At 40.7% G+C, this 11,538-nt stretch overlaps 1 long non-coding RNA gene across 1 annotated transcript; it reads left to right on the forward strand.

Moving 5' to 3' along the window:
- Window positions 1–392: 392 nt before the first annotated feature.
- On the forward strand, window positions 393–10,234 carry LOC106728493. Its single transcript, XR_001364739.2, has 4 exons — window positions 393–628; window positions 772–1,231; window positions 1,537–1,609; window positions 9,530–10,234. It is a non-coding gene; the product is annotated as an uncharacterized LOC106728493 (long non-coding RNA).
- Window positions 10,235–11,538: the final 1,304 nt, after the last annotated feature.

Consider the following 11,538-nt stretch of genomic DNA (forward strand, 5'->3'; position numbering starts at 1 on the left):
GTACCTGAACAGATGTGTGTGCCACGTATAATTAGATCAAATTTCCTAGTAGTGTCAAATCTTCCATATGCTTACTGTTTGTGTGTGTGTGTGAGTGTGTGTGTGTGTGTGTGTGTGTGTATTCTATTATGTAATCAGAGAGTATGTCTCCTTTTAGTTCTGCCAGTTAGAAATATTTATTTGAGGATATTTGTTACATGCATGTAAATATACATTTGTGTTATGTTCTTGGATAATTTAATCTTTATCACTACAATGTAGTAGTTTTTTGGTGTTAAAATTTACTTTGCCTATTGTTTATGTTGTAGTTTTTAATGTAGTGATAATTTGTAGCCAAGGATGATAATGTCTTTCCTCCACAGAAAATGTTATTTGTTCCCTATACAAGGTATTTCCTTGACAACTGCTTATTAGCATAGTTACATGAGAAGAGGGATAGGGGAGTGAGAAAAAAGAACAGGGAAGACTGGGCTCGACCAGCGGCACAGAATTCATCCAAACGGAACCCAGTTGTTCATAACACCAAAGGACAGCCTGGCGGAAAGTACTACCATGCAGCCACTCTGGAAATTAGTCTAGAAGATCCAGAAGACATAGAAGAAGAAGCTTCTTCTGGCCAGGCAAACGGGTCAGTGGAGCTTAGTTCGCCAGAGCTCTGGTTTTTGGAGATATTTGGGCTCCAGAACTACATGTCTCTGTAATGTTTTCCCCTCCAGGATTCTAGGAAATTTAATCCAGGTACTCAGTGTAGTAATCCATATTTTCTCCCAGGAAGACGACGTGGCTGTAGTCATTGTTTTCCTAGGGCACTGTGAGAAGTAATGTACAGGCCCTCCCCGTGGCCGCAAGCACTTTTGCTCCTGCCAGGCAGGACCGTGGACAGCGCTCTCCTTCAGCTCAGGGGCTCCAAGTACTCACAGGTACTTCCTCCCCGAAGGGCGGGGCTGTGGATGTTGTCCTCCTTGGACATTCTGGGAAGTGTAGTCCAAGAACACCGTGTAGTCTCAGGCACTTCCGTTCCCAAAGGGCTGTACTGGGGAGTTCTGGGAAATGTTGATCTAGAGCTCCTGGTAGTTGCAGGCACTTCCGGCCCAGGTGGGCGGGGTTACGACCTTGTTTTCTCGTAGTGATTGTGGGTTTCTCATCTCGGAACACTTCTGAACTTCCTCGACCTGCTCTTGAAGCAACAACAACCCAGTTGTGGGCTTGAGGGGGAAAGCAGATGTTTGAGGTGTGAGGACGGCAGTTTTAGATCACATTGAGGGAATCGTCTCACGTTTAGGGAGATTCTCGGGTCTCCGGGTTGGGCGCGGTGGGGGGTTGCAGGCTCTCGCGCCCTCGGCTCCCCTAACTCTCCTCCCCCACCTGTCAGCCCCTTTTCCTGGAAATACAACATTGGTCAGTTTCCTTAATCTCTCTGTGCCTCTGCTCATCTGTAAAATTGGTTGATAATAGTACCTTTCTAATACCATTGGAATGTCCTCTGTGGTTTATTTGGGCAATGGTGATGTTTCACAGCCTCCTTTCCTTCCCCAGCCCTGACTTCACAAGAACTGCACCAAGGTGGACGGAGTGAGGGACCCCTTGGCTCCTGGCAGCAGGGCCCCACGTAAGTAGGATTTGGCATTTTTTTCCTGTATAGTCACATAAATTGGAGAATATGTAGGATGTGTATTTGGTCTTGAGCAATGCCACTAATTAAGCCTTAGTTATCAAGTTCCAGTCTAAGGGCTTTATACAAGTTACAGTTGGGATGGTGCTATGAAAAACGTATTTATTATCTAGGAATTAATACTTTAAAATTGTTTATTAATCTACTTTTAAAATAAACCTGTAACAGAACTAACTTTTATGAGAAAACTGTATTTCCAAAAACAAATTTAATGAGAAGAGTAGCAATGTTTTAAATTTTGGGCAAATCTCTTTAATTCCTGAATTTTTATAAGAAAAATAGCTGGATTTTCACATCTTTTTCTGCATTACCTGTTGTGATATATTGTTTTGGTTGAAATAAAGAAAACAGCTTCCCACAGTTATAGTTACAAAAGAGTTACTTTAATAGACTCTACAGATAATATTCTTCTTTGACACTGCACCCAAATCCCACAAGTGATAGTTTATTAAAATTATTGCAATGTAGAATCAAAACTGTATCAGAGTATTTTTCGTATGTCTTGTATCCATTCATGGTTTTGTGAAATTATGCATCACTCATTTGGAAAATACTAAATGGCTGAGTTTTGGAGGTCTTTCACACATTGATACATTTTATTTTATAGTATTTTTAAAGATCACTTTTGTCAATACCACCAGCCACCTCATCAGAAAAGTTCTGTCTCTGGAGACCTTAAGTCTTTAAGCATGAGGAACCTGTCAAGCTCCAGTCAGGCCATTGTGGTCCATCAGAGAGACAACAGTGAAGAGAAAACATTCAGATGGGAAAAGTGTGGGTGGAGGTTCTGCCAGAGGCTACAACTTCAAGCCTCCCAAAGAACCCATGCTGGTTGTAGGGCATTGGATTAGTTGGAGAGTCCACATGGAAGAGAAACAATATAAATACAGGGAGTGTTCTAAGTGCTTCAGTTACACCTCAAGACTTCAGCTTCATCATAGTATCCACTACGGAGAGAAGGCATACAAATACAAAAGTGTATACAATATGGTTTTCAGATGGTCTTTGCAACTTCAGTGTCATCAGACTGTTCACACAGGAGAAGAACCTTCCAATTATGAGATAATATGGTAAGAGCTTCAGTTTGAGGTCGACTTTTGTGAATCATCTAATTTATCCAAGATAAATTTTTGAAGAAGTGATGAGAGTGGTGGGAATTTTATCAGAGGATCCACATAGGAAAACAGTTGTATGAAATGGTGTCTTTAAAAGATTGAAATGAGATCTAAATTCATCAAGTCATGTGGTCAAGTCAAGAGAGAGAAAATATTTTCATCAAAGTCAGTGTTTTGGCCATAGCTGGACATGTCCTAGTGGTTAAGAGCCTACATGGCAGAGAACTGTTGTAAGTGGTACACTAAGGACACCGGTCAGAACTTTGACATTTATCAGACATTACTCAGGAGAGAGATATTAAAAAGAATGACTATGATCACGTGCTTAAAAGTGTGATGACAAAAACTGGTTTCCTATGAGATGTTCAGAGGACAGAGCCTTGTTCATTGCTGAAGCTGCATAGACTTACCATTGCTTTGTGCTTTGTACATATGCTGATCTTGTTTGTTATATGAGTAAAAAGGAGAAAATTATATTAAGTTCATCTCAAAATTTTCATATAAAGTTTATTCTGAAGAACCCTGCAAAAACTAAGTAAACAGGCAAAATGCAGAAGACCAATGGCATTGCATGATCTGGTTGGGTCTTACACTATTGTGATTGGCCCCAGTTCTCTCCCCAGCCTGTATTCGTACAGTGAGTTAAAAGATCTCAGGGCTGATGAAGGGAGAAGATATGACCCAGAAGTGGCAGTAGCACACAGTGCGGTTCATTTAGGTGGTGCTTGACAGGATTGCATCTGTGAGGGGAAGTCTCACAGCACAAGACCTCGCAAAGACTACAGTGTGTGGCTACCACCACCGAGAAGAGCAAGAGGGCAGGGGAACTCCCAGGGGAAGTGGGACTTACAGGTCCAAGTTATGTTGCTCGGTGGCAGTCCAAGGTAGAATCTTGGGGTCAGGGAACTCCTAAAGGCAGCGGCTTTTGAAGGTCTGTTATAACTCCAGGGTTTGTCTTTATGGCTAGCAGATGTTGGATGCAGTTTTGCAGAGTATACAAAATAAGCAGGCTCTAAATGACTAACAATATGCTTATTTGGGCTGTTAAAATAATTGGCAATGAAAGGATTTTAGTTTGGCACCAGCAGGTTTTCTTGCTAATGGTCCCAACCTGCTATGAAGAAGTAAACACTCTAGGGCTGATATGCAGGGTCTGTCTCTGGCTAATTTATAAAACAGTTCTCAAGTTGAGTTATTATTTGGCGCTCTGTTTCATATTCCATCACTTGTAAACAATTTGAGTTCAGCTATCCTTTATGACTTTTGTGATGGTATAACCTGACTAAAAATTATTTTTGTTTATATTTCAGTAACATAAACAAAAATAATTTGTTTATTTCAGTAAGAGGACACTCCATAACACTTGAATCTTTTGACCCACTAGAGTGTTCAAGTAGAATTTTATTATAACACTTAGAAAGTGTCAAAAGTAGTTACTAATGACAAAAGTTGTCATAGTAAAACTTTGATAGTTGGCTTGTTTTATTCTTCATATTTTCAGGAAGCTTTGATGTAATTGTATTCAAACTGCCATAGCATTCCTTCCATTAACACTTCTTAGGTACAGCTATGCTGGATTTGAATATTAATTTTGTCAAGTTCCCTATCCAGTATTCTCCCTCCCAGACCCCAAGGGGAAAAAATTCTTTTTAATTGTTGGCATTTGGTCATTTTATTTTCAAATGTTTACATTAATGGAGTAGGCTTGACATTTTTACATAGTTGTCTCTATAAGTAGCTGTAAAAAATGAATACATTTTGGAGAGGAGTTAGTATATTTCAAAATGTTTAACGTGTGTCTCTGCGGTCTGCAAGTCCAGTGATTTGTTTATACATATGCTGCCTGTGGATGCAACCGGTGTTCCAGGTTCTTGTCCTGTCCCAAAAAGAATTCAGAGACAAGACGTAGAGGTTAAAAAAAGTAAAGTGAGAGTTTATTAAAGGATGGATAGTACACTCTCAAGGAGAGAGTGGGCAGGCTCAGGTGAGCGGCTGCCCTGAGTTTCTTTGGCAAGTTAGGTACGTAGGGTGTAAAAATGAATGAGTGGAACATTCACTGAGGAGGAAAGGGCTTGGGGGTCGTATTTCCTGATATCATCCCAACTCCACCTTCCCACAGGGAGGAGGGATTTTTGTCCTTATTTAGTCTGGATCAGAAGTGTCATGGCGTCAGTGCATGATGGGTACTTCTGATCTGCAAGGCTAATTTTATTGAAATGAGGGCATAATGAGCAAAAGGTTACATTCAGACGCTGGAAATTCCTGTCTTTTCTCACCTTTCTTTGTTGGTCTTCAGGCCAAAAGGTGTGGCCCCTTATCAGCCCCAAAGTTCCTGCTTTTCTTTCTCTGCCCAGCGACCCCTGGTGCTTACATAATGTATATTTTCCTGTATTTGGCTTGTGCCCCTCCTTTCTGCCCAATTCCTGCCATTTGGTCTGTGTCCCCCTTTCTCTGCTCATATCTAGCTATCTGCCTGCTCTAACACATGCAGACACACATGTATATTCCTTGTCATATCCTTTGTCAATATAGGCCATTAGAAGGTATTCAGTATAGTTCTCTTCTATTTTTTAGATTTTGCAATGAACTTCAGCTTACTAAAGCAATAAATGTATGTAAAATGGGATCTCTGACATTATGAAGTTTAACTCACCCACACTCTCAAATAAGGTCATTCCCCTTAGGGAGAGCCACAGGGCTGTGGTCCTTATGGCCTGCCTCTCCTCAGGGGTGGAGTCTCACCACTGCTCTGGATCTGGGGGCCAGGACAGTGACCCTGCTTCTCATGGGGTGCAGCCTCTGCTGCATGAGCAGGATGTTGGACTGGTCTTCTTTGCCAGTATCTCCTGGTTTATAAGATGATAGTCTGGAGCTGCTGCTTCCTGATGATATGGGAGTAGCTGGAACAAGCATAGAACCAGAGGGCATCTTGGCTCCATCTAGGTCGTGAGGCTGGTACTTCTCCTCAGGCTTATAGTTCTCGGGAGCCACAGCTGCAGGCAGCACTTGGTGGTTAGCAATTCTGTGTGTTTTCCTCCTGTGGGGATGTACTCTCTGGGTTCAGGCCAATCCTTCCTTTTGCCCCGACAAGTAAATGGCACGTAGCTTCAGTAGAGCACTGTTGGCTTGCTGTTCTGTTCTCTTTAGCATGTGGGAGAGCTCCTCCCTTCTTCTGTGTTCCTGTTTTGTAGAGGAAGAGTTCAGTATCAGTGGATTCTTTTGCTTTTATGAGTAACTTGTTCTTTCTGCCTGAGGGTTTCTAAGATTTTCATTTTAAATCTTAGAATTCCAGAATTCTGCCCAGATATGCCCAGGTGGGAGTTTTTTTTCGTCATCAATCCAGGCATGACCCTTGGTAGGTAGCCTTATCAGTCTGCAGTGTTGCTTCTTTCTTCAGGTCAAGACAGTGTCCTTCCATTATCTAGTTAATTATTTTCTCTTCTCTGTGGTTTCCTTCTTCAATTTTTGGAATTCCTTTTACTCGCATGATAGGTTTCTAGGATGTATCTTTCAAATCTCCTCTCTTCCCAACTTGATTTCCAACTGGTTGTATTTCTGCTCTGTGTTTGAGAAATTTCTGTCACTTACTCTTAGAGATTACTGTCTTTGCTCTCATCATTGGCAGTCCTCCCCTTAAATTCATCTACTGAGATTTTTCATTGTTAAATTGGAGATGGGGCTTAGACCAGTTTGTGTGTGTGTGTGTGCGTGTGCATGCACACCCACGCGCTTAGGCACATATACATGCTGAACTTCAGTCTTCTTAAATAATCCTGTTATCATTTTTTAAAATTCAAGTAACCTCATCAAACATTCCAGTTAGTATATTTATTTTCCCAACTGTCTTAGAAATGGGGTTTTAAAAATATATTTGTTCAATATTAAAGTGAGGTCTCATAATGGTGTCTTTTGATGAATAGATGTGTCCTTAATTTTGATAGGGTCTAATATATCAGTCTTTCCTTTTATGATTAGTGGATTTTATATGTACTTATTAAGAAAACTTTTCCTACCCTGAGATCACGGAGGTATTCCCCCATATTATTAGGGGATGCAATGACTTCTAATGCCAACCACCCAAACTTAGATCAGACTTTACAGGTTAAGGACATAGACCCCACAAGACTTCCAGTCAAGCTTCCAGTTCAGGGGTTCCAATTCCACCCTCACTTCTGATCACTAATCCCTCGGGTTTGATAATTCACTAGAACAACTCACAGAACTCAGGAAAGCACTATGTTCACAAATTACAGTTTTATTATAGCAAAAGGGTATAAGTCAGATCCAGCCAAAGGGAGAGACACGGGTCATGGTCTGGGAGGGTTCCAAATGCAAGGCTTCCATTGTCCTCCCTCCGTGGCGTCCGGACACGTTACCATCCCAGCACACAGGTGTGTAGCCCTGTGCAGAGGACAGCCAACTGGGGAGGCTCACACAAGCTCCAGTGTCTGTAGAGTTTATCGGGGCTTTATTATGTAGCATGATTGACTGAGTCATTGACCATGTGACTCAATCTCCAGCCTCCTTTCTCTCCATAGACTAGTATCACCTGGCTCAAAAACCTCAAATCACACGGTTGGTCTTTCTGGGGTGATCAGCATCCTGAGTCATGTCTTTAGCGTAGTCATGTCCAGGGACCCACCGTAATCCATCTCTCTAGCACATACCTATCAGGTGTAATGCCAGGAATAACAAAGACTTACTCCACTACCTCCCAGGAGCTGGGACAAAGGCCAGCCAAATTATTTATTATACAAATTTACAATATGCAAATATACAAGGTGCATACAAATTTAGAATTGTTTTATGTTCTTGATGAATTTGACGTCTTATCAATATGAAGAGTATTTCTAGCCTTGCTTTCTTTCAAAACATCTTAAATGGACACATTGTAATTGACTGTACTTCAATAAAAATAAAGAAAAAAGCATCTTTATTGACATCTGATTCACATACTATAAAATTCACCCTTTTAAAATGTACAATTCAGTGGGTTTAGTATATTCAGAGTTGTGCAACCATCACCATCTAATTCCAGAACATTTTCATCACCCCTAAATGAAACCCTACACCCAATCACAGTCACTCCCCATTCTACCTCCCCCCTAGCCTCTGGCAACCCCTAATCTGCTTCCTGTCTCTATGGATTTGCCTAATTCGGACATTTCATATAAGTGGAATCGTACACTGTGTGGCCTTTTAGGCTGGCTTCACTTAGCATAATGTTTTCACAGTTCATCTTTGTATCAGTACTTCATTCCTTTTTTATGGCCAAATTATGTTCCATCCTATGGGTGTACATTTTGTTTACCCATTCATCGGGTGATGGAGATTTGAGTAGTTTCCACTTTTTGTCTGTTATAAATAATTACGAACACCCATGTGCAACTTGCATGGTCTAGCAATGCTTTTTGCTTTAAAATACATTTTGTCTGATATTAATATTGTATTTGAAATTTTGTCAAAGTAATTTCAGGCTTAGGGTCATATCTTTTCTTCCAAAAAGGATTTTTATTTGATACTATTAGGTGCCTGAGAGCATTAGCGATTAAAGATTACTTCTATCCAGTTTCAAGGATACCAGCTGATTTGGGGCTATGCTTCAGACCCCGCCAGAGCAGATCTATACCCCTTCATTCTCCCCACTAGGGTACAGTGGGCTTTGGTGTCCAACACAAAACATAGGAGTTTTACTAGTTTCCTGCTGATGGGAGGTACTGGACTCCAACAGTTACCCATCCCCAACTGGTTGTTGACCCCTCAATGGGTCCTTTGTCTGAAGTTGCAAATGCCAATTAAATGAAACCAGGTTCAGTATAGCAGAGCAGAAACTTTATTCATTGATCAGGGAATGGAGAAGGGGAACTCCTGATATAAAAACACCTTTTCCCCAAAGGGAGGGGAATAAGGCGATTTTAAGGGTTAGAAGCAGACACGTCATCAGGGCTCTAGGAAAGGGGGTGGGGTGCGGGCAGCTGGGGCATGCGCAGTCTTCCCGGCTTCTCGGCACCCGGGCTGGAATTGTGCCTAGCAGAATACAAGCCCCTTCCTCGGGCAGAGATCTTAGCATGTTAATGAAGCGAAGGTAACGCTGGGACACTGTCAGGTCTCATCTGCACAGGCACGTCCCTGTGGTGAAGTCAGAGCTGGTTCAGGACGGTTGATCACTGCATCTCATATAGCGCAGCTGCGAAGCAGCTCTGGTGCTCTGGTATGGGTGACACAACTTTTATAACCGTAGCTCCCATCATTGTGTCAAGACAAGTGCCTTGTTTCTTGGCCTTACAGTTTCCTGAGTTGACCAGTGCCCCTCAGGGCAAAACTGGCTCCTGTAACTGGCTCTCTTCTCTTGATTTCCCTATTCTCCTGAATTTTGGGCTGCTAATTCATTCTCCACACGTTCTTTTCTTACAGATAGGCCTTGTGTGTGTGTGTGTGTGTGTGTGTGTGTGTGTGTGTGTGTGTGTGTGTGTGTGTGTCTAGTTAATGGGAAATAACTATTTTAACACTAGTCAAAGTAGAAGCCTCCATTATATTTTTTAATTTGGCAGTAATCTTTATCTGAAAATTATCTTTCCTATTATTAAGTTAATCCTGTTTCATATGTGAAACTACAAAACAATTATTACCAAATGTTTCTACTTTTCGGCAAAATCCTTTCATCTGATTCCTTAAAATGGTTCTTTAAAACCACTATTTTTCACATATTTACTGGTTGTTTGTTTTTTTTTTTCCTGCTTAGAAGTGCTTTGCCAAGGATTTGATGTGGCTTCAACTGGTCTTTGCTCAGATGTTTCCAGTACCATCTATGACGTGTTCTATCAAAAGAGATGAACTTTAAACAGGTCTTTAGATTTAAATTTTACTTTATAGGAAACAGAATAGAAGAAGAAATTATCTAATGATATGAAAAATAAACAGTAGGAGAAATTCAGAATGTAGATCATCATGACAATCAACCTGATTCCTCAACAGGTCAAAGGTCTGTAAGAAGAAGTGAATGGATAGTATTCAAGAATAAACACACCTGAACAAATAAAATGAATGGACTCTGGACATTGATTTGAACAAACCACTGATGAGGGGGTTTGGGGGAAAATCTGAAAACAGATTGGATATTAGGAAATATTAAAGAATTAATAATTATTTTATTTAGCATGATAATAGTATTGTGGTTTTGAAAGAATATTTTTATTTTTTAAATATTTAACAAGGTGTGAAAAGACATGATGTCAGGGATTTGTTTCAAAATTCTACTATAACTAAAAAGTAATAGTGATAGATGAATTAAATGTTTAAAATTAAGTTGAATTTGGGATATGAGTATATGGGGTGCATTTTACTGTTCTCTCTACTTTTGTCTATTTTTGAAAACTTTCATAATAAAAAGCTACAAAATACATTTCCTGCCTATGAGAAAAATCATCACGTCCTTGTTCACTCGGCTTATTCAGTCACAGGACACTTTATTTGTCAGGAGCAGAACTTAGAAGTATGTAATCAAACATCTGAAGCCAAACTTGCGTTAGAAAACAACTGTGGATTTTATATATGCACACGTCACAATATTTTCTTAAATTCCTTGCAATGGAGCTGCTTTCGTTTGCCATAACAATCACTATATTTGAAAAAAAAAATGAAGTTAAAGATATTCCTGTTTGTACTTTAATCAACGTGTGTATAGCCTTTTTACAAATTCTTAGCGTATTGTAATGAACAGCTCAAGCCACAAAACACTGTCAAGAACCCTTAAGTGCTTTGCTAATAAAGGAAGCAAAGGAGTCAAAACACTTCATTTCAACCCCTCCCCCCTCTCCCCAAGACGCACAGCTTGGACAATGAAGACAGATTTCCTACCTTTCCTCCCACCGTTTACTGGGTACATGAACATAACTTCAGTTTTATTAGCATACCTTTACTATTCCAGGAAATTCCTGCCCAAGCAAATTGCTGGATTATTCATTACAGGAACATCCACGAACACCCATCAACTCTACCATCTCTTCAAAAGAAAGCATCGACAGTTTGCACCTATAGACTCCTTGTCTACAAAAATCCTTCCTGGTACCGTCAATGTTGGATTGTAGCATCATGACCTTCACGCAGTCCCAATCAAGTCTCTTGCATTGAAAGACCCACCTTAAACCAAACTTCCAATTCTCAGTAAATCCAACCCTGCCTTCCTGGCTCCCCCGACACTGTCAAGGTGCCAAAGCTCTGTCGAGGTGGCGTTTCTCCCTTACGGCGGTCAGCACTACACTACGTTCTTGTCTCGTTAACAGGTTTTATTGCTGATATTTGGGGAGCCAGCATTCGAAACAAGTTTGAAATCCAGTGTTCCTTAAGTTCAGCTCAGCCTAGATCACTTTTATGTTTCCCATTTTTTAGTCTACCCTTTGTCTCCCCTAAAGTTTTTGGCTTTTAACTTACTTTGGTAGCGCAAGCCGCGCTTTTCTCTCTTATACGGCCGCATTTTTAAAAATTCCGAATTATTGAGTTGTTACCCAAACAACTGTCTTCTTACATTATTTTCTCATGAGCTTCAAGAAATGAATAAAACGAAAAGGAATCTGACAATTAATAGCACTGGAGAAGTGACTCTCAATCCAAACCAGCTCTACAGTCAAAACCAAAGCCAAGGCTCCTGCGAACTGCATCCTGGGAAATGTAGTCCACGAGGTATGTTAACGCGGAGGCGCACCCTCTTGTGTATTCTGGGAAATGTAGTCCGGGAACGGTGTGTAGCCAGAG

Source organism: Camelus ferus, chromosome 9 (genome assembly GCF_009834535.1).
Source record: "Camelus ferus isolate YT-003-E chromosome 9, BCGSAC_Cfer_1.0, whole genome shotgun sequence".
In the NCBI taxonomy this organism is placed as follows: domain Eukaryota; kingdom Metazoa; phylum Chordata; class Mammalia; order Artiodactyla; family Camelidae; genus Camelus; species Camelus ferus.